At 42.8% G+C, this 23,877-nt stretch overlaps 1 long non-coding RNA gene across 1 annotated transcript in view; it reads right to left on the bottom strand.

Moving 5' to 3' along the window:
• Positions 1 to 5,310: 5,310 nt before the first annotated feature.
• Positions 5,311 to 23,877, bottom strand: part of LOC132002868 (uncharacterized) — a 36,101-nt gene continuing 17,534 nt past the window's right edge. Inside the window, exons 3-4 of the long non-coding RNA XR_009400045.1 lie at positions 10,365 to 10,586; positions 5,311 to 5,862 (exon numbers count right to left, since the gene is read on the bottom strand). This is a non-coding gene — a long non-coding RNA (uncharacterized LOC132002868). The remainder of the gene's footprint in view (positions 5,863 to 10,364; positions 10,587 to 23,877) is intronic.

Genomic DNA, 23,877 nt, shown 5'->3' with positions numbered 1-23,877 from the left:
TCATAACAGAGGTGTGAAAAATGTGCTGGAGGTTAGAGCACTGATAATTTGAGCAATCAATTTTGTCTAGAGGGAGGAGGAGAAATCGTCCAAGTTGGGGAACATACGAGTTGGTGGCTAAAAGATGCCCTGCAGAGGGTCAGATGGAGAAAGCCACAAAAAGGAAGCCTGGGCTGAGGGGAGGATATGGAGGTTCCGCAGCGGGCAGGGAGGGAAGCAGGGGTGGAGAAGAAATCTGTGAAGAGAGGCTTGGGAAATGGACTGTAGATTTTAAACATTTATTTTGACCTAGGGATGATATTTTCACAATTCATTGGCTAAAAAAAAATTGGTAGTAATTGTAAGTTACCATTTCCACCTAGAGCTGACCTTTTTATCTTAAAGATAACTTTCTTAATAAAAACTCTATTAAAAAAAAAAAAACTTATACATTCTTCCTGTGAAAAATCATGTGGTCAGAGAAATGTTGTGGGTTTTTTTTTTAATAATATATCACTTCAAAGGGCTTGACTTTTCAGCCAACCTCAGTGCTTCTCCTTTTCCTCCTGTCAGTATTCATCTACCCCCCGTCTGCTGACTTTATACCACTTATGTGATCATATTCCTCTGAGCAATAGGAAGGCATCGTCCTACCCATTGATCGCAACCCGCAAAACTGCTTTCCAGTTCAAAACCGTGTCATGGAATAGCAGACCATACGCCCAGGGCTCAGCAGGGTCAGGATTCCTTTTCAACCCACAGTATCATTTTGCTCATCTAAGACCTTGGCTGTCCCCTCAATAGTCACCTTCCTTTGTAATGGAAGAAGTTGCTGCTGGCCACAGTGTTCACTAGCATGAGGCATTAGGCATCCTGGGGCCTGTATCCCCGTCTCTTCTGGCCTTCATGGGACCGAGCCAGGCAGGGCTGGGAGTCCTTTAGTGTCCACTGTTATACATGGTGTACTCAAAGTGTGAGATTGGACCACATAAGGTGCAGAATTTTGCTTTAAATAAGAAAATCACAATGCACAGAAGTCCTTCCCTCCTCCTGCTTTCTATTTTTTTTAATAAAGATTTTAATTTTTTGCGATAGAAAAGAGTGAGAGAAAGAAAGTATGAGTCGGGGTAGAGGGGCAGAGAGAGATGCAGACTCCCAGATGAGCAGGGAGCCTGACTTGGGGTTTGATCCCAGGACCCCAGATCAGGACCCGAGCCAAAGGCAGACAGTTAACCCACTGAGCCACCCAGGCACACCCCTCCTCCTGTTTTCCATTCATCTTGGGACCTCTGAGGCCCGTCCCCACACAGCACCCACCATCACTACTCAGAGACCAAATAAGCAGGGTTGGGGTTATTACACAGGAACCAGATCAAGGTGGTTCATCTCAGCCTGGGGAGGATTTCTCCTGCCAAGAACTTTGGGTCTTCTGAAGGCCCCGAATCATGACTGGCACAGCTGATGAGTAAGGAATGGCAGAGTTTACTTGAGAAGTTCACTATTTAAAATTCTCTAAGTCACATTATTCCAAAGCCTGCCCAGGATCACCAGGAGCTTAGAAATAATAAATACCCAGAGGCAGGCCCCACACTAGACCTGCTGAACCAGGAACAGCTTATCAGAGAAAATGCCTTTCTTTCTACTATGCGTAGTTAGAATTCAGCAAGAGATAAATAACTATATAGTAAAATTGGGATGTGTCCGTAAGCCATATGGTCAATGAATATAGCTAGCTTCTCATGGCAGGATTGAAATGATGTTTCTCATGCTGCTGTCTGCACTGCCCCCAGCCAATCAGAGTCTCCAGAATCAAGGCAGGAAATAGAACTCACCAAAAAATTCCTGTGCCAAGTCTGAAATATAGCCACTGGGTTAGCTTGCTAAAAAGTTTCCACTCTGAATTCTCGTGACTGTATAGATAGGGGTGTTTTATTGGGGTGGGGGTTGAAGCAATCCCTGTTCCAACCACTTCAAACTCTACACAGACACCTGACTAACCCAGCAGCACTCCCCAAAGATGGCTTTGGAATTTGCCAGCTACTGACAACTGTGTAATTGAGCTGATGCCACCAGGAGAGTGACTGTTCTAACTAGTAGGACAAGTTCTAAAGCTAAAAACCAATAAAGAGGGTCAAACCCACATTGCAAGCTCAGGTTGAGCTTCTGAGAATCTCAGCTTCCTGTGGAGGCCCATTCATCCCCACAGGACACTCAGGGACCAGTAAGGAACACCTTTCTGGGTCCACCTTTATCTCCTAAGATAAAGCTGTTCCTTCACCCCCTGAAGAGTGGGCTCTGCAGACTGTGTCTCCAGGACCCAAGAAGCATCTGTGCTGACCCCGCCACAATTTCTCCTGACCTGCCGTGTACATTTTCAAAGCAATTGGTCAAGGGTAAGGTCCAGTTTGGCAGCAGTGGAGCAGAATGAAGTGAATGACAACTACACACTGTGAGACTCAGGAATAAAAATGACGGAACCCATTGTTTATGTAAATCATACCACAGGAGCTCCGTAAACCAGATCTCAGGCTTGATCCTTGGGGAAAAGAATGATAACAGCATCATAAATTTCTACCCAAGAACATCACTGTGTACATAATGTATTACAGGTAGTATTTTTGCATTTCTGAAAGTGTGCTTTGCACACATTGCTTAGAGAGGTTAAGTAACCTAAGATCATACAGCAAGTACAAGAGTCAGAAACTAAGAAAAATAAAACCACCTGCTTAAAGAGATCTATGTTCTGTATCCTTGGGAGAAACCAAATGCCATCAGTCACTTAGTTCAATTTATTACTAATTACCACTAATTACTAATTTAGGATTTTTTTTTAAGGACACAGGTCCCTACTTTTCTCATCACGACTTCCGGAGCACCCTTGGTCTCTTTTGGCCATCATCTCTTGAGGAAAAACTGTACACCACCTATTGCACCAGTCTACTTAATTTCATTAACTACTAAATACTCGATAACTACCAAAAACAAACAAACAAACAAACAAAACTTTTGCGAAAGAGCTTCTCAAACCATGGCAAGCCTAGGCATCAACCTTGTTTGGCCAGTAAAAGAAACGAGACTCAGAGGGCCTCTTGAAATGAAGGGAGCACCTCGGAGGGGGTGGGAGCATCTAGGAGGGAGTGGGAGCACCGAGGAGGGAGTGGGAGCATCTAGGAGGGAGTGGGAGCATCGAGGAGGGGGTGGGAGCATCTAGGAGGGAGTGGGAACACCTAGGGGAGTGGGAACACCTAGGAGAGAGTGGGAGCGTCTAGGAGGGAGTGGGAGCACCGAGGAGGGAGTGGGAGCACCTTGGCAACTCTTACCCAGAGGACAGGTCCCTGTCTGCTCTTGCTAGAGGGGCGTCCTCATCCCTACTGACTCATGTTCTTTTCATAAAAATTTATTTCAGCAGTGCATATAAAGAGACCATCTCACGTAATACTGTAGCTCATCACTTTATTACAACCGCCTTCAGATTTTATCTCCACCCTCTACCAGATAAATCTCCCAGTGGCCATGGGCAGCACTTGAGAGAAACAGCACAGTCCTGAGCCAGTACATGGCTCCATTAAACAATGAATAACAGTTACTCAACAAGCTGCACAGCATTTATTTAAATTTAGCAGATAAAAAACAAGCAGTGGCCATAGGCCCAAGCTTGACCGAAAGTCATTAACAGCATTAATTGCAATAATAACATTAATTTAGTGCCCTCGCTGTGCCGGGAGCTGTGAAGAGTCTTGTAAAGTTCTATGAATATAATTTAATTTCATGTAATCCTCTTGGTAACCCCTGGGAGCTAGCTGCTAATATTATCCCCACTTTCAGAAGCCAGGGGTGCAGAGGGTTAAGGAAACCCCCTGTAGTCACGTAGGGGCTAAGGGCAGCTTCAAATCCAATGAGAGACAAAAGAAATTACATACTAAATAATCATGTTACTTTTCCTAGTGGGAAAAAAATAAAACCAGATTGCCAAATTATTCCTTAGATACCACTTCCTTCGATGTTCCTTCGAATACCACTTCCCAGTTCCCAGATTCATAAATTCTAGACTTAGAATGTACCAGCACACTGTATTTTAGGTGACTATTATATCCCACTTCCAGTCTACATGAGAGAGAAGCATTCCCTGTAATGTTTCAGCATGTCTTGGTTCCAACAAATAGAATAATTATATGAGAGGGGATGAAAGAAGTCATGTGGGTAAAGGGAACTAAAGCCTTAAAAAAAAAAAAAAAAAAACCCTCAAAAAATTTCATGCCCAAATGTTGGTTCAGACTGCAGAATCAAAGCTCTGAGGAAGTACCCAGGAGGAAAAAAAAAAAAAAACAGCCTCATCTTCTCTTTCTTTCCCTGAGAAAATACAATTTTCATCAGACAGTAAAGCCCTTTTGGATAAAGAATCCATTCCAGTTGGCTAAACTATTTATAGGCATGGTTCACCGAAAATATAAAGGCAATAAAAATATGATACAGAATTTAAAAAATGAGATACTTAAAAGTGACTTCTCAGGAAAACTTTCAAGAAACATAAAATTATAGGTGACTCCTAGTTCCAACTCGGAGGACTAAAAAGAGGCATTTGGCTAGTTGTAGGTAAACAGAATTCTGGGAACTTGCTGCAGCATTCACGGGCTTCTCTGAATTTGAAGGAATTCTTGCTCATTTCAGTTAACATAAGCTTGAGAGCTTGAGAGATCTGTGGTTGTCAGAAGCTATACAGCAAACCTAAAATACAGAATCAATTTGTGTTCCAGAGGTTTTCTTGGTCTTTCTATGAAAATAAAACTAAACCACAAAATCTTTTCAGATTCTTGAGGCCACAGGGTCTTGTTAGAAACCAAAGCAAGAATTTCCTTATAAAATTGTACCCAAAAATTGTTATGGTGAATGATAAATCTCAGCCATTCTCTATCCAGTGCCAAAACAGCAAGAAGAAAATTACAGTATTTGGGTTTTTTTGTTTTTTATTAAGTTTTTTTATTTTAATTCCAGTATAGTTAACATACAGTGTTATATTATTTTCAAGTGTATACTATAGTGATTCGACAACCCTATACATACTCATTGCTCATCACAATAAGTGCTCTCCCAATTCCCCCCACCCCTCGGCCTTCCCCTTGTAACCATCAGTTTGTTCTCTATAGTTAAGAGACTGCTTTTCAGTTTGTCTCTTTTTCCCTTTGTTCTTTTGTTTTGTTTCTTAAGTTCTACACATGAGTGAAATCATATGGTATTTGTCTTTCTCTGGCTGACTTATTTCACTAAGCATTATACTCTCTAGCTCCATCCCTGTCCTAGCAAATGACAAGATTTCATTTTTTAAAACTGAGTAATATTCTATCATAGATGACAGACTGATAGATAGATATCACATCTTCTTTATCCATTTATCTATCGAGGGACACTTGGGCTGCTTCCATAATTTAACTATTGTAAATAATGCTGCAATAAATACAGGGGTGTGTGTATCCCTTTGAATTACTGTTTTTGTATTTTGGGGGTAGATACCCGATAGTGCAATTGTGGGTCATAGGGTAGCTCTATTTTTAACTTTTTGAAGAATCTCCATGCTGTTTTCCAGAGTGGCTGCACCAGTTTGTATTCTCACCAACAGTGCACCAGGGTTCCTTTTTCTCCACATCCTCATCAATAGTTGTTTCTTGTTGAAAAATGTTGAGCATCTTTTCATGTGCCTGTTGGCCATCTGTATGTCTTCTTGGGAGAAATGTCTGTTCATGTCTTCGGCCCATTTTAATCAGATTCTTTGTTTTTCTGGGTGTTGAGTTTTTTGAATCAAAAAGGTCCCTGCAACTCTACCCATCCTGGTGCCTCTGCCTAGAGTCAACACCTTCTCCTGATGATATCCTGGGCATCCTTCAAGACCTGAAGAAATGTCACCCCGTAAGCAATAGGCAGTAAGGACAATTTTCACCTAACTTAGCCAGAGTTTCTCTGCCTCATCCAAAGATGCCCTGTTATGCTTTGGCATCACCTCCAAACCCCACCACACAAGGTGCTCCACGTGGTTGGGGCCTAAGATGTGTTTGTTGACTCTGGTTATAAGAAAACTTAACATGACAATATTTCTAAGTACCTAGATTACAAATGCTTCCCAGTTCACAGAATGTTTCAGCTCCCAGGAGACCTTGTACCACTTGAATTTTGTGTTAATTGAAGATGCTGCTGGATCCCTGCTTGCTGCCCCTACATCAGCCTGCAGTGAGGGTTGAGGTTGGGGCATATTAGCATGAAACTGACTTCATTAATACTCCTCAGGTTACCTTCATGTTTCACTTTCCCTTTCCTTTTTGAATAGACCTAAACCTTACTAAAATTTTCTTGACAGTCATTATTCAAGTGTGACAAATATGGGGAGGGTTGACTGCTCTGATGATAGAAGATTCCAGTAACAAAAACTACAAGAAGCCTTCTCCTTGTGTGGCAGCCATCTGCATATCCATTATTTTGCCCTTCTGTAATTCTGCTGGGTATAATGAACTGGCACTCAGCACTCGTTCTCAACCCTTTCCAGAATACTTCTGTGCCCTGTAGAAGCTGAGAGGCTAAGGACTACATTTCCCAGACTCCCCTTCAGCTAAAGGTCCTGATGATATAAAATGTTGTTAAGATTTTAAGGGTAGAAGCAATGTAGAGGAGGGACTGATCCCTTTTGTTTTTTTTCCCCTCTGGGTATTAAGAGGCAGTTGCAGGTAAGACAAGGAGCAGATCTTGCTTTCAAGTGTCCATCCCTAGCTTCAGACTCCCCTGTCCTGGACTAGGACAAAGATTTTGTTCTAGGCATTATTTCCAGAGTTCTAGCCTGATGCCTACTTCTCTAGTCTTTCCAGTACTTGTGTGGGCACCTAAGCTCCCTAAAACAAAGTCATTTCTGCTTAAAATACCTGAACTGGATTCTGTGTTTTGAACTGAACCTTGATTGGAAAAGCAAATAATATTTTAAAATTCTATATTTGTAACATTTTCTTGGCTGTTTAACAATTACAATTACGATGTTTTACAATTTACAGTTTTGGTAGAGCATCAAGCTTGTATGTATTGAGCACTGCATAATTCTATCCAAAACAGCAGAATTTTTCAGTTACCATACCATAGTTTGCCAAACATTGAAATCCCAGTGACCATCTTGGAAAACACCCACCAAGTAATAACAGTAAAGTTGGCTTTATTGGGTATTGTATTTGCTGGGGGAAAACAGTACTTACACATTCAACAAAGAACCTGAATGGGTCTCATTTAGAAGTCACTTGACCTAAATAGTTCAAGGAACCACAAGTAGCTTAGAGCTAATCAAGGTGTGAGTAGTAATTTTTTTTTCTTCTTGAGAAAGAGAAGGAAAAAGAAATCAGGAACTAGCTAGTAAATTTTAAGAAGATATAAATTTTGAGCTTCCAAAAATCAAACATATAAAAAGTCAAGTGCTGCCAATATTTGCCATTAAAGTCAATTAGTAGAGGGACACCTGGGTGGCACAGTCAGGTAAGCATCAGGCCCAGGTCATGACCTCAGGGTGGGGTTCTGAGCTCAGCTCAGAGTCTGTTTAAGATACTCTCTCTCCCTCTCTTTCTGCCCCTCCCCAACTAAGAAAAATAAATAAATCTAAAAAAAAAAAAAGAGTCAGTTAGTAGAAACATAATTTTATGCCAAAGCTTGATGAAGCCTTACCTGTCATTGGAAGGAAAACAAAAAGCTAGTATCACATCCCACAACAGATCATTATAGAAAAATAAAGAGTGTGTCATCCATTTCTATAGTATAATAAACAACATTTATTTAAGTAAAATGCTGCCTAAAAGGAACAGGAGACTACAGATAAAGTTCCATTATTTAGACTCTGCATTAATAAGCTATAGATTTTATTTAATCTGTATATTCCCAAAGCCCATCATGTTAGGCATAGACTAGGCCTTGAATAAAAATGTGCTAAGGACAAGTTAGCAGACATTGATAAGAAAGGATAAACAGATTTACTTGAAATGTATATCCATGCAAATTCTGGAGTATAGTGGAAGTTTTTAAGAACTATACATAATGAAATAAGATAATTCATAATGAAAACAATTTTAGAGAAGAGATGTAAAAGCAGGCCAAGTCACAGAGCACAATGAGGGGGCTAACCTATTGAATGCTAAGGGGGAGACGAGTAAGAAATGACCTAGAGAGAGAACCAAAACCAAAAGCAATATAAAGAGAATTTGGATACTGGTCCTAGAACTAGCAAACCAGAGGGGATGTGCTACTTGAAAAACAGGCAAGAGAACTGTGAAAATTCTAAAACTTTGATGAAATAGGAAAATGCATAAACATGAATTCAAAAGAAATCAATTTATAGTTGACAAATCCCATATGAAATGTTGAAAATTTTTGGAGAGTCGCAATTTTGATTACTAACAATGAAATGCACTTTTCTAAATATTAAGTATATTTCCAAGAGGTTTACACTACCTAAGATTATTAGCAATCAATAAATTAAATATTTTTAAATGGTAGCCTAAATGCAAAGCAAACTAGTCAAGTACAATTTCTATGATATCTTCAAAGTTGTAAAGGACCATTGCACGCACCCACCTGCCCTTCCTGCTCCAGCACACCAGTTTCCTGCTGGATTCTAGAAGAGCAGATTCCTTGCCTCCCCCTGGAGACTCCCTGTTAGAGGGTTCCTGCCTCTTGCACCTGCCCTTCACACCCTGCTCCTACTCCTCGCTCTCCTCAGACACCCCTCCCCACTTTCCCAACCTGCTGTGGTAGGAATTAATTACTTCTGTAACTTATGCACAGATGAAGTCTTAACCGTGGCAATTCTGTCCTCTTCTAAATTCCGAGTAGAGTAGAACCTGGTTCTCAATGAGTATTTGTTATATGAAAGAATGAATGAATGAATGATCATACAAACAAACAGATAAGAAGGGGATTGGAATCACAGAATAAAGTGGGGCCTCAGCCAAGGACAGTATCTGGCCCAGTGGACCCTGAAATGGGGTCCCAGGGAAATCAAATGGGTACCCGGGAAAAGGGCGCCAATAAGGCACTTGGCAATGTTACAGTTCTGACCGGAGTCCACCCTCTTTGTAACTATAACCAAAGCTACAACAGCCTCGTAAGTCATACATAAATCTAATTACATCCCTAGAAACAGGAAATATGGAAAGGATCTTACAGAAATGGTTTTCATGAGATTTTAGGCTCAAAGGACTTTAAGTGGGTCTCATTATACAACATATATCGAAATTCAAATTTCACTGCTGGATATCAGTTTTAGGTCGGGCTCATCCAGGAGCTGCAGTATTTCTAGCAGCAGGTTATCATAAAGAATGAAAGAACCTTGACATGCAAATGATTTCTTGTCCCAAGCAGTCCTCTCAGCATTGTGGTTGGTTTTAATCGGGTGTTCTGAAAAACTTTTTTTTATATTTTGGATAAAAGACATGCCCACTTTTATCCAGCCCCCATGCCATGCAGAATCAAGTGAGAAAAACAAATTCCCTCTGTACACACAATAAAAAGTATGAATGCTGAGACACAACGTTCTGGAAAGACTCCCCAAAAGAGATTAGTTTTAAGGAGAATTTAGAAGAAAGGGATGTGCACTAAACAGAGCCCAAAATCCAATGCCCAGAGAAATATAAAAGAATGCAAAATGCTAAGATAAAGGCACATTTATTTAAAGAGATGTTTTTAGTCTTAAAGAGGAGCAGTCCTTTAGGATTATGGAATTATTTCTGGCTTGGACCTTGCAAGACATTAAATGAACTCGTGCTAATTTCTCTTTTTTAAAAATAAAATGGCAAGATCATTTAATTTAGAATGGGCTGTCCATGGCTGCGCCCACCATTCATGTTTCTCCAAATCTCTCTTCCAAAAACAACTGAGAAGACTTGCAGATAAAAATATGCCAATATTTCATAAATAAAAAGCCATCAAAATAGACAGTAGGAGTAACTGATAACATGCTAAAATGCTTCTGCCTCACACAAACAAGCTATAATTTTAACAGAATTGTGTGTTTGATGCTCTCACCTGTCCAAACAGCAGAGGCAAGTCTCTGCAAAGTGGAAATCAGAATTGAGCATGAACAGAAGCTCCTAAGATTAACTGTACGGAAACGGAGCTATTTGGTGGCCAACAAGCACATCTTTCTTTCCGTGCATAGGCATCAAAGTGACAGTCCTTTTGTTTGTAAATGGGCTCATATTAAATACTTTAACAGTACCCAAGGATAGAGCTGAACTCTCAAGTTAAACCATCTCAGAACATGTGCGTGTGCACGCACATGTGTGTGGAGGCATTGCACACGTTTAGCCACACTTAACTATCAAGAGGCACTGCATTGTCTAACTACCTGTTTAACAGAAGAGGTTGGATCTTACCATGCAAGTGCATTTTTTTAAGTGTATAATGACACCTTCACAGAAGGACAGGATCCACTGAGCAGCAGGTCCAAATATCCAGGTTGTGCATAATGTAAGGGAAAGCTCGGTGCTCGGGTCGCCGCCTGGGACCTTTCCCGCAGGTCGGGCTTCTGAATACACGCCTCCCATTTGGGCCTCTGCATTTTTCTCTGCCTCTGCAGCTGTCTGGCTATGAAAAGCCTGGAAGAGACATCAAAATGCAGTTATTTTTTACATGGAGCACATTCCATAAAACCCAAGGCTTCTCTTGGGGAGTTGACACTTCTTGTCTGTTAATCCCCTACCTCTCATCTTTCGCCTTTTTTCATCTCCCCTAATCCATCCGATTGCAACCACTGTCTCCACACTCACCTTCCGTGGCTCCAGGCCTCTGGTCCCACCCCCACCCACACCCTGGCCTAAAAATGGCACTGCGTCCCCTTCCCCTGGGACCCAGAATGGCCAGGCCACCTCTTTCCCTCTTCTCCTGCAGCTCAGTCTCTGGCTGTGTTGACCCTCAACTAGACTGCTAAGCTTTATCTGGCATTGGAATTCAAAGATATGCATCTATTTATGAAGACGTATGTATCACCCAGCTATAAATTAAAGCAGACACTTGACAGTAAAAGAATACACTAGGCTAATGGCTACAAACCAGGCACCATGATCAGAAAGCTCACTGGGGACCCCAATTTTAATCCCACTCAGGAAACGTGCATGACTTGCTTGATTTGCAGCCCGATATCTTTGTCAAGATACATCAGCAGTGTAGGATATCTTCTGGGATTTCATTGTCTTTTTTGTTAATTTAATTTTATTTTTTTCAGTGTTCCAAGATTCATTGTTTATGCACCACACCCAGTGCTCCATGCAATACGTGCCCTCCTTAATACCCACCACCAGGCTCACCCCACCCCCCACCCCCCTCGCCTCCAAAACTCTGTTTCTCAGAGTCCACAGTCTCTCATGCTTTGTCTCCTCCTCCATTTTCCCCCAATTCACTTTTTCTTTCCTTCTTCTAATATCCTCCATGTTATTCCTCATGCTCCGCAAGTAAGTGAAACCATATGATAATTGACTTTCTCGGCTTAACTTATTTCACTTAGTATAATCTCCTCCATTCCCATCCATGTTGATGCAAAAGTGGGTATTCATCCTTTCTGATGTCTGAGTAATATTCCATTGTGTATATGAACCATATCTTCTTTATCCATTCATCTGTTGACGGGCATCTTGGCTCTTTCCACAGTTTGGCGATTGTGGCCATTGCTGCTATGAACTTATTATCTTTTTTTAAAAAAACAACTACTAATTGAAGAAATCATTGCGATACGGCATCTGCCACGTAAGATGGCCCTAAGAAAGGAGGTGCTGGTATTTGTGTTTCATGGACACAAGCCCTGATACTATCTTCAGCCTCGACGTGTTCCCTATATAAGGGAAGTGTCGTCCAGAGCTAGACAAATCCAGCACTACCACTGTGAGCCCTTCTCCTTAGCTCTTACAGATACTGAGTATTGTTGAATAGATTAGGAAGATGTATTCAAAAATGTTTCTGAAGCACTTTGTATTTGCTAGGAAAATGCAGGCAGGAATTTCTAATAAGCCTCAGGTTTAGTCACCCCAGCCCTTGGAAAGGACGGCCATGACCTCTTTTGTTTCACACAGCAAAATTGGCATGAAAGCAGGATGACATGTTTTCATTTCTCTAGGGAGGGGACACTAAATTGGGAACCAAAGTATTAAAAAGGTGGTAATTACTAAAAATATCTAAACTCCAGCTGCCTCTTTCAATCCTAAATTCAGAATAATCCACGAAACCTGACAAAGAATCAAATCCCTGCCGTCCTTAAATTCCTTTGGTTCCCTCTTCCCCCAAATTTCCATCTCATGGTATGTCAGCTCATCTACAATCTTCTTGCCTAAATACATCTTTCAAGGTGGAGCACACCCCCAAAACCTGCACACATATATGCACAAAGACACCACAAAATACACACACACACACACATCACACACCATACATGTATGTACACACCCACCCCACAAACCCCATACATACACTGCAAAACACACACATGGTATACATACAAATCATGTACCACACAGGCATGCCCACAAACACAAGCCACACACACAATTAACCACACATGAACACGCACACACATCACACCTCAACATACACACCATACACACACGACACATAGTGTGTTTCCTGTCTTGGCCCCTTCCTCTTTGATCACCTCTCCCAAACTTAGGAGGCCAGCTCCCATGTTCACAACCCTTTTGGAGGAAAAAAGTACCCCCCTCTCCACACATGACTTATGATGTTTTTCCTCTCTAAAGCTCATGCAGGAAACAAAATGTAGGTTAATCAAGAGACTCAAGTTCTACCTCAACTCTGACACGGGTTGCTCTGGGACCCAACATGAGTGACCTTGGACTCAGTTTCTTTGTCTACTAATAGACATGACACTTTCCTCAACCTACATTCCAGGGCCCGTAGAAGGACCTAACAGCATGACAAACACAAAGGAACTTTGAAAAATATGTAACACAATTAAAACATGCTGTGCAGAATTTATTTCTTTTTTGAGGCAGATACCACAGAGTATCAATTCTATACTTTTTCCTAAAAGGTTCCTTGGTTTAACTGTGAAAGAGGGAATTGGGAGCTGGCAGAACCCACTGTCTCATCTCCTGAAGGATCTGCCAGCCCTCAGGAAGAGCCCCATGCGAACTCTCCCTCCTGGTGCAGGCCCTAGAAAGGGATGCTGTCACTCCTCCCACAGGTAGACCCCAGGGACACCCGTAGTCTAAGAGCAGACCCTACTCATGCCAGTGAAAGTCCTGCATTTTTATGAGCTCTCTTTAAGGAAGAAAACACACAATTTCAAGTTCAGTGGAAGCAGGCCCTTCGAAATGGTGTGGGGAGATGAGATTCTTATAGTTTAAGTTTCATTGCAGTAAACTCACCTCTGGACTTATTTGTCCCAATAGATGACAAGTTCCCTGAGGATGGGGCCTGGGTCTTCTGGTGTCAGGAAACCTCCCACAACCCTCATGGTGGTTCCTTGGTCTGCAGTGAGAGCTCAGCACGTGCCAAGGTCCAGTCATCGGCTCCTCCCACATCCGCTCTGTGGACACTCTTCCTGCTGGCGCATCTCACACAGCAAGTTAAATTACCCGCTCATTCAAAACCGATTTCCAGGCACTGCAGCTCCAAGCACTGTGCCAGGGCCCAGGGCAGGGTAGGTGCAAAGATGCTTAAGACAGGTCTTGGGCCTCTGGGAGCACCCAGACTTGGCAGGGGAGAAAGACTCACAAACGAATGACCACGACGCAAGGAGGCAAGTTTTAGACTCAGAGGGAAGCCCGGGGCTAGGAGCATGGATGAGAACAGAGGAAATAAAAATGATTTTACCTCCAGGGGAGGTGGCAATGAGCAGACCTTTGAAGGAGAAGTAAAGGAGAAGAGCATCTGAGAGAGAAGGAAGCAAGGAGCAGGAGCAGGTACATATGGCAAGATTGGTGGATGGTGAGTAGTTGCAAAGACTCAGAACAATGGGCTTCGGGGGCAACAGGAGAGATGGCAGCCAGAAGGGGCCCCTTAAGATGAACAGACAGACTTGGGTTGCCTACAGTCAGATCACAGAATACACCAGAACCACCATGACCAATGTAGCACATAATCTCATGACTTACAGTGAGACAGCAGCCAAAGTATACATGTCAATCAATGACTCAATCGACCAATATTCATTGTAGGCGCCATCTTGTTTTACCCTGAAGACAGAAACACATGACGAGATCCCTTCCCTGTCATTCTTTTGGGTTCACTGGGAGGAGGAAACCAATAGCCATGAACAGCACAAGAATCATTCAGTGTCAATGTGTATGACACGGACTATAAGAGATTCAAAAAGGGAAGTATTCCAGTAGCTCAGGGTCAGCAGAGAAGATTGAGTCTGCCCTTCAAGGAAGGAGGGCTTGAAGCCATGAGCCCTGTGCATGTAGCTACACCACAGCTAAGAGTGCAGGCCAGGGGGCGGGGGGCATGTAAATTTCTTTTGTTTCATTTTTTAAAAGTTCATGTAAATTTCTTTTATTTCATTAAAAAAAAAAAAGACTGCAGCTCACGGTTGTTCTGGACTGAATCCCCAGGGTGGGATTCCTGCTCTGCTCTAGTATTTGCTGATTTGGGGTGCTGAGACCTGTCACTTAACCTCCCTGAGCCTCAGTTTACCCAACTGTGAAATGAAACATATGAATCTCTTGTATTTCAAAATCCTGTAACTAGATGTTTCAAAGGCAAAGAGTATTGATTATGTGTTGTATACATATTAAAAAACCCTATGAAAAAATGGTGGTGGGCAGGGTGGGATGCAGCCCATTGGATGCCGTTTTCTTTGCTGAGTTCCCGAGCAGCTGCAGCCTGAGCAGGGGGAACAACGTGGTAGGGAGAAGAGGCGGGAAGAGCCCCTGCAGCAGGGATGACCTCCCCAGGCTCTCCCAGAGCCCACACGGGCTGGGAAGCAAGATTAGCACCCAGACGCCTCGCTTGGATGGGCTCCGTCAAAAAAGAACATCCAGCTCATTTAAAGGTTGGGGAGCTCTCCATGAGCAGCGTTGCCAGTGAATGCTAAAGGGAATCCTTGAGGAAGTTAGTCTAAGAAATTGTTTCCTTGCGGGTGCATATATTCTTCAGAGCAGCCAGGCTCGAGCCATCTGGGTTTCCCTGAGCCCCTGAAATTGGACCTTAATGGAATAAACTGTGCAATGTAAACAAAGCAGAAGAGAAGCCTTTGTGGCTAAGAGGAGCCCCTCAGTTTTTAAAAGGAGGGGTAGAGGCTGGTTCTGTATGTGTTCTGGTTTGCACTGAATTTTCTTTCAAAGAATTCAATTTGCTTTCCAGAGCAGGTGAGGAGAAGGAATGTGAAGCAGAATGATCAAATTTCATCCAAAAAGTACAGAAGTAATGGAATCAGCCATTACATTAATCCTCATCTTCAGACAAATTTTTCTTAAAGTCAGCAGGTGGCAAGATAGTGGGCCAAAGGTGACAACTGACAAAATCCGCACTTTTCCTTCTGCAAAGCCTGTTGCAAAATCCACTATCTTTGCCTAGGCAACGCTAGGAAATTACTCTTTTGTTGTGTGAATAACAGATCCCGATAATTATTTCTTTTTTAGAAATTTTTCATCCAGTTGTTGGTGATTAGATTTTCCTCCACGTGCATGAAAGGCTTCCAGCTGCCCTAAAGGTGCTCAGCAGGCTTTGGACACCCTGGACCATGACAGTGTTTGGGGCACTGAGGCAGCATGGGCGTAGAAAGATCTTGAGGCTGGAGTAACTGTATTCTGTCCCAGTTTTGTCACTCACCAGACGTGTGGCTTAAACAAGGTGCCCATGTTTTCTGAGGCTCAGTTTCTTTTTCTGTCACTTAAAGATGCTCTTAATTACATACATCACATGTCCATCCTACCTCAAAGGGTTGTTGGAAAGGTTGGTACAAGACGGCCAGTGGCATGGGCTTGCCTCTCTGCCCATCACCCCTGAGGCAAAGACACATTTACGCCTGTGGTGCTGTGATGTCCTGTGGGGAGCAGAAAGACTGGGCATGGAAGACCCCTTCTAGCCCCCACGATACTGTGCCACTGTGTGATCTTGGGCAAGTCACCCCAGCCCTCCTGTGGAGCTCCATGCCCTCAACTGCAAAGTGAAGGCGATGAGAATCTTTGGTATTCTTAATATCTTTCCTATTAGAGATTGCTAATATTCCTTCCAGGCCTAAACTCCTGATTCTAATGTGTATTACTTTGTAAACTGTTAATTGTTACCTAAACAGGAGACACCGTTAATCAAATTGTACAACAGTCCAAGAGCCAGATGTAAGTGCCCTGAAATGACAAGAGGCAGCCCATCATTGTGGGCCAAGCAGCTTCTGTCACTTGGATTCTCAGACAGCTCAGAAGGGGAATAGCAGAGCACGAAACACACATCTTCAGTAAAGATGCTGCTTTCGTGGGGTTTCAGGAAAAGGGCTTCTTCCCAGGAAGGCAAACTGCTCTTCAGTGACCCCTCCTTTACATGCCCCAGACTTCAAAGCCTTTATATCCCAAAGTTACTTGCAGAAGACCCACTACCGACAACAGATCTCTGGCTAAAATGGATTCACATATAGTGTCTTTATTCCAAAGACATGAAACTTTCCTCAGGATTTATAACCTGTTTGACCAATTACAATGATCATTTTCTAATTCTCAGGATCACTGAGAACCATCCCTTATTTTTAAATGTTCAGTAGATATTTGAAGAGCTCTTACATGCAAATCTATAGAATATTTTGAACATTAAGTTTTTCTTAAAGCTCTAAACAGTACAATGAATCTTGGAACACTACATCAAAAACTGACATACTGTATGGTGACTAACATAGCATAATAAAAAATTAAAATAATAATAAATAAAAAATAGACTCAAAAAATAAATAAACTGCTGTAATATGTTCCCTAAAAAAAATTTTTTTAAAAAGCTAAAAATTTTTTTTAATTAAAAAAAAAAAGCTCTAAACTGTACAGAGACAAATATTGCCCAGAGGAAAATATAACCAGGGCCATCTGAGACCCTTCTGACACGCATTGCTTCCCAAATACTTCCATCAAAGTATACCTAACAACAAAGAACAATGAATATAGAGTCCCATAAGTCTGGGGACGGAAATTTAAGGGGCGTGATGGTAAGCAAAAATAACCATAATAATTTGTCCCTGAAGTCAATGTTTCAATTTCAACACTCCTAATAAATGTTGTGTTTTTAATCCATGACATTCCCTATATATGCTTTGATATGACATGAATGTTTTGAATTACCCACCAGTTGAGATCCTTAACTCTGTTCCCACATCTTTGCATATAGCTAAAGTCCTCAGAAGAAGCTGCCCTATACTTGCTTGGGACCACACATATTTTGTGTCATGCATTGCATAATCTCACGTGAGTGTGCAGAGCTTGGCTGGGTGGCATCAGTAGGCAAACCAGCAAAAACAGGGTTAGGGCCTAAATCTCTTGTTACTGGGTATCTGGGCCCTCAAATCCAAGTACAGAACAGTTCTGATGGTATTTTGAAGGAGAAATTCCTTTTACCTCCGTCCACGGAACAATTCTATCTCTGCATGGCAAACAGCAGCAGACTGGAGATGGGGAGAAAGCAGCTAAGGGCAAAAGAGAGTAATATGAGATATCTTGCGCCTTCCCCATTCCTACCCTGTCCCCCAGCTCAGAATTGGAACTGTCAGAATCGAGATTTGCTCGAACACATCCTACTAGTATGCCACTCACCGCCTAACCTCTCGTAGATAGACAAGTATAAAGAGCATTCAGGTGAAATGAGAACATACATAGCATTTTTTTTAAGTATGAGATATTATGTGCTCAATGAAGTGACTTGACTATGCCCAGGGGAATTATAGCAATCTTCTCCAACTTGATACGAAATCATACTTTCAGACTCTGCACCATCTTACTTTTTTACAAATATATGAATTGAGAAAGGATTGATTTCTTCAACTTTGATATTCATTTCACAATGGGGAAGAAATATTGTCCTCCCTGTGAAGAAAGATGCAAATTTACATTTACCTTCTGAGCAGGAATGCTTCACCCAAAACTTTAGAAATCTTGCTGTGAAGGTGTTCTTTTGTTTGCTTTGTAGCAGGATGTGTGTATTAGTCTTGGAAATTAATACTAACTTCCAACGAGGCAAATCTCTAAATCTCATTGGCCTGACCTAATAAATGCCTATTTGTCACTGAGGCAAAGCCAGTCTCCTGCATCCCAAAGCCCCTCTCTGTGGAATACTCGGTCTCCAGACCACTGAAGAGGGGACCAGAGGTAGGGCAGACATCTCTGTTTTTCACTGCCTTCACCTGAAAGGGGTCCTAGGCCTTTTGCTCACAGCCATTGGCTCCCCCAACTCACCATAAAAGAGGACAGGCACTATTTGGTAAGTCCATATTGTCTCTGCCCAAACAGGCAACACCAAAGCTCTTTCCTAATGTGGACACTGTGAGCATTTGCAGTGGGAAATCACTTACGCAATCCTGACTGAGGGACCCTGCATTTCTTCCAATTGGCTGCCTTATAGCCCTGAATTCTCCATTGCAGGTGTTATCCTCAGGAAATCCAATTAAAATAAACATGTTTCCTGAAAGAGTCAACACAATTACTCACATTAGAACAAACTGGTCTTCTATGCCAAGGAACACGGGAAGGAGGAGGTTGAACTAAAGAGTTGGAAGAAAAAAAGAATCTGGCAGTCCCCACACTTGCTGGGGGGAGAGTTTTGAGGACAGAATAGCAAGTATCCTTCTCCTGCTTCTCTCCTCTGTCCTTCCCTCTTTTCTCTTCTTCCTTCCTCTGTTTCCTTTCTCTTCCTTCCTCGTCCTGCCTCTCTCCATCATTATCACAAATTGGGTGTCCACCATATGCTAACACTGCTCTGCTTTCCGGAATTGAGACAGGAGGTGACAGAGGCCACCCCGATGGGGAGAAATGAGGAGAGTGGAAGTAGTCACACCTAGTGCCCAACGTGAGAGCTGTGAGAAGGTCGTGCACGGGGATGCGTGCCTCCACACAGAGAAAAGCATCCACCCAGACAGCGAGAAAATGATGCTGACCTTTAACCCTTAAAGAGACCATAGAGGTCAGCCAAGCCCTCTGTATTTTAGTGAGAAAAGGATGAGGTGCCTGGGGACCAGTGGGTTTCCCCAGGGTCCTCCTTGACTCCATGTCCACAGACCAGGACCAGACCTGAGGGTTTTCCTACCGAAAGCACATTCACTTCCTACACAGACTAACCCACAATTAACCCATTGCCTGCCTGCTTAGGGATGATAAGACCCCTAAGGTTCTTATCACCTTCTTGTTCTTAGGATTTCTTGTAAAAATTCTCCCTGCGAAATATTGTCTTTCTCCAAGTCCATCTTCACCACCCTGTGAGCCTATCCAACGAGATTTCAGTCTGTTTCCTTTGTTCAATAAACACGTTCTTCAACATGCATAAAAGATAAAAATGTGCTCTTCTCCTATGGAGTGAAAAACAAATCCACATTTAATTAAAGAGTTTCTATGTTAAAGAAAAAGGCAAGCAGGGTCTTTGATTCCATGATCAGGCTTGCCCAGAGAAGTTTGGAAAGTGAGGGTTTTCTTTTATTTTGTTTTGTTTGGTTTTTTCCTGCCACTAAAGTGCAGAGTTTATCAAGTGTCCCATGACCATTGCAGTTGGGATGGACCTAAATTTCAGGATGCACATCTGTCCTCAATAACGGGAGTTGATGGTGGAAAATGGATCCCATGTGGCTATTCAGCAGGCCCTGATGTGGTCCAGCTGTGGGAGAAATCCCTGCTGATGAGAGCAGAAGAGGGAGCTGTGTTTGGATGTCCCAGTGTGGCATAATAGTGTGGGAGCTGGGATTAGAGTGTGGTCACAATAGAAAGCCATGCCTGAGGTCATGCCCTGTCCATAGCAGGAGTCAGTCAGCCAACAGAGTCAGAGGAAGCTGCAGCAAGGGCATTTTTAAGTAGGAGGGATTTATTCTTACAAGACGGCCATCCCTCAAATGTTTGCCTCCTTACCTCCAGCCCTTCTTCTAGCCATAATGGCACAAAGGACCATGAAGGAATAGAGCATGAGCATTCCTATCAGTGAGTTGCTTCTCTGCCTTCTTCTGGGCCTCAGCATTAAGGTGTAGTTGCATACTTTTTGCAATAAATGCATGCCTCGATGCTGCAAAAATATAAGTGAAACAACATCCAAAATCCCTGAATCTTGAGGCCATCCTTCATTTAAAAAGTCAGTAGATAATTTAGCTAATGCTGGCAAAAAGATGGGGGAACAGGTGCTCAGAAATCTCAAAGTTGAGTCCTAAGACCCACAGAAGATGAATATATTGGCAGAGCTGTTAAGAAGGCACTCAAATATAAAATCTGAATTGCAAAATGCAATACTGTTACCCAGGGAGAGTGAATGTTTATTTTTATCCCTAGGTAGAAAAGGTGATGCTGCAGTCACGAAACACTTGAGAAGGTGTTTACAGACTTCTGTAATAATTAACATTATTTTCCAGGCATTGTCCCAGAGCTGCCTACAGGATAAAGCAAATGAAAAGGCAACAAGTAGATCATTATATGTCTTTTGCTATTTTTATAATAATGGCCATAACAGCCAACATTTATGAAACATTGGATCATATGCCTAGTATGTGGCTAAGCACTTTATTTGATTATCTTCTTTCATTTCTGTAACTAATAAGTATCCAATAGAATTTTTTCAATACTGTGAGTCCGATCTATTAGATTGTCAGCTCCTTGAGGGCAGGCATGATGGTTCATTGATCCTGGCTCAGTGCTAGGAGCAGGGTGAGCCTTCAGTAAATGTTTGTCTGATCATTTTTGTCAAACCCAAAGCAGGATTTGATAGTTATGATCTGGTTACAAATACTACCTATTTTTCAGCCTTTAACTAATGTGAATTGAACTCGTTTACTCTTTTCAAGAAGTAGGTATTTTTTCACTCTCCTTCATATGACAGTAAAGAACACTAAAGAGAACAGAATACTTCATGGCAAGTCACTAAGAAAGGCATTGTCTCATCTTCATTGAACCAGCATTCAACATTCCAAAATGAATATTTTCATATCAGTGGGAGACAGAATCTCAAATACTGAAAATTAAAATTTCCCAATCTTTCTGATTGTTAAGAATGTCTGGTACTGGATGCCTGGGTGGCTCAGATGGTTAATCATCTATCTGCCTTTGGCTCAGATCATGATCTCAGGGTCCTGGGATCAAGCCCCACATCGGGCTCTCTGCTCAGCAGGGAGCCTGCTTCCCCCACCCCACCCCTGTCTGCCTCTCTGCCTACTTGTGATCTCTGTCTGTCAAAAAAATAAATAAAATCTTAAAAAAAGAAAAAACCTTTAAAAAAATAAAGAAAGAAAGAATCTCTGGTACCACAAAAAAGAAAGACTTCTCAGGGCACCTGTGTGGCTCAGTTGGTTAAGTGTCTAACTCTTGATTTTGGTTCAGGTCATAATCTCAGGATCCCTGGATCCAACCCTGACTCGGGCTCCATCCTCAGCAGGGAATGTGCTTGAGGATTCTCTCTCCCTCTTCCTCTGCATTTGCATTCTCTCTCTCTCTGTCAAATAAATAAATAAAATCTTTTTTTTAAGTGCTTTTTTAAAGATTTATTTATTTATTTGAGAGTCAGAGATCACAAGTAGGCAGAAAGGCAGGCAGAGAGAGAGAGAGGGGGAAGCAGGCTCCCCGTGAAGCAGAGAGCCCAATGTGAGGCTCAATCCCATGGCCTGGGATCATGACTGATCCCTGAGCAGAAGGCAGAAGCTTTAACCCACTGTGCCACCCAGGCACCCCAAGAAGGACTTTTCAGCATTCAGCTTTTCTGCAAAATCCTCTGAAACTATTTACTCAATGTGACAGAGAAGTGCAGCAAGTAGTACTAACTCTGAAAAGAATGGTCTACACTAGCATGAAAAGGTGGAAGTCTATGGGCTGTGTCAGTAAAAAGTATATACAGTTTGAATGTTCATCAGAAATCTACAAATAGTCTATGGCCATACCATCCTGAACACGCCCGATCTCGTCTGATCTCGGAAGCTAAACAGGGTCAGGCCTGGTACTAACCAGGGAGAAATCTACAAATATTGGCACTTCTCAATTTAAACAAGTTGCAGTCCAAAAATGCACTACACATTGTCATTGGGAATGTAGAACATATTTTCCCCTGAATGCAAAGATCTAAATGGCAGATAGTGTTAGCTGTGTGATGAGTTCGAAAGGTATTTGGCCAGAATCCCAATCCTTGATGAGTCACTCACCTGAGTGGTCACAGGTTCTTCCTGCTGGGGCAGAAGGCCAGGAAAGGTGGCAGGACTAAGACACTCTGTTTGTAATTTACAGGCCTTGTCCCTGTAAGTCTGCTGACTTAAATCCAACAATATGTGGGCCACAAGCCCTCTCTCTAATGAATGAGGCCTGGGGCCCAACTAGACCAGAAACCTCTTTATTTGTGACTCTCCCTGTGGGATATGCACTGATCCTGGTCTTCTTCAGACTGAACAAAGATGGTGTCTGTATTAGTTTGATCAGGTTGCCATAACAAAATACTACACACTGCAGGGCTTAAACAACAGAAACTTAATGTTTCATAGAGCTGGAGGTTGCAAGTCCAAGATCAAGGTATCAGCAGGGCTGGTTCCTCCTGAAGCCTTTCCCCTTGGCTCCTGGATGGTCATCTTCTTCCTGTGTCCTCACATAGTCTTCCGTTTGTGCAGGTATCCAAATTTCCTCTTCTCATAAGGACAGCAGTCATATTGTATTACGGCCCACCCTAAATACCTCATTTGACATTACATACCTCTTAAAGTCCCCATCTCCAAATAGGGTCATGTCTTGAGATACCAGGGGTGAGGACTTCAACCCATGAATTGGGGGGAAGGGGGCAGCAGTTTGCAATTCCATTCATCTCAGTACTCATTTCTCTTCAGAATGAAGGAGCAAAGGAAAATGGGTATTTGTCTCCAAGACCTATAGCAGAAATAGCTTATGCTGCCCAAACCTAGGACTTCTCATGGTGAGGAAGGAGCCCCTCCAAAATGAAAGGAAGACCCGGGTCTGTCCATTCACAACAGTTATTTGGGAGTGAAAATATCTGTAAAAGGGCCAAGAGCTAAAAAAACACAGACCGTGTTCCCCTTCCAAGAGAGGATGATGCCATCAAGAATATGCCATGGGGGGGAGGAGACAAGATGGCGGAGAAGTAGCAGGCTGAGACTACTTCAGCTAGCCGGAGATCAGCTAGATAGCTTATCTAAAGATTGCAAACACCTGAAAATCCATCGGCAGATCGAAGAGAAGAAGAACAGCAATTCTGGAAACAGAAAAACAACCACTTTCTGAAAGTTAGGACCAGCAGAGAAGTGAATCCAAAGCGACGGGAAGCTAGACCCCGGGGGGAGGGGCCGGCTCCCGGCAACCGCGCACAAAATCAGGACTTTTAAAAGTCTGTTCCGCTGAGGGACATCGCTCCAGAGGCTAAACTGGGGTGAAGCCCACGCGGGGTCAGCGTGGCCTCAGATCCCGCAGGGTCACAGAAGGATGGGGGTGTCTGAGTGTCGCAGAGCTTGCGGGTATTAGAACGGGAAAGCCAGCTATAGAGACAGAGCCGACAGTAAGCTCGCAGCTTGGGGTGACCTTGAACCGGTCGCAGGCTCAGTGAGCTCGGAGCGCGACCGGAGGTCAGGCAGACGGGAGTAACTGGGCGCTGTTCTCTCAGGGCGCACTGAGGAGTGGGGCCCCGGGCTCTCGGCTCCTCCGGGCCAGAGACCAGGAGGCTGCCATTTGTATTCCCGTCCTCCGGAACTCTACGGAAAGCACTCAGGGAACAAAAGCTCCTGAAAGCAAACCCTAG

Source organism: Mustela nigripes, chromosome 15 (assembly GCF_022355385.1).
Source record: "Mustela nigripes isolate SB6536 chromosome 15, MUSNIG.SB6536, whole genome shotgun sequence".
NCBI classification, from domain to species: Eukaryota; Metazoa; Chordata; class Mammalia; order Carnivora; family Mustelidae; genus Mustela; species Mustela nigripes.
Note: the sequence above shows the minus strand (reverse complement) of the source record. Positions and strands in the feature narration are given on the sequence as shown.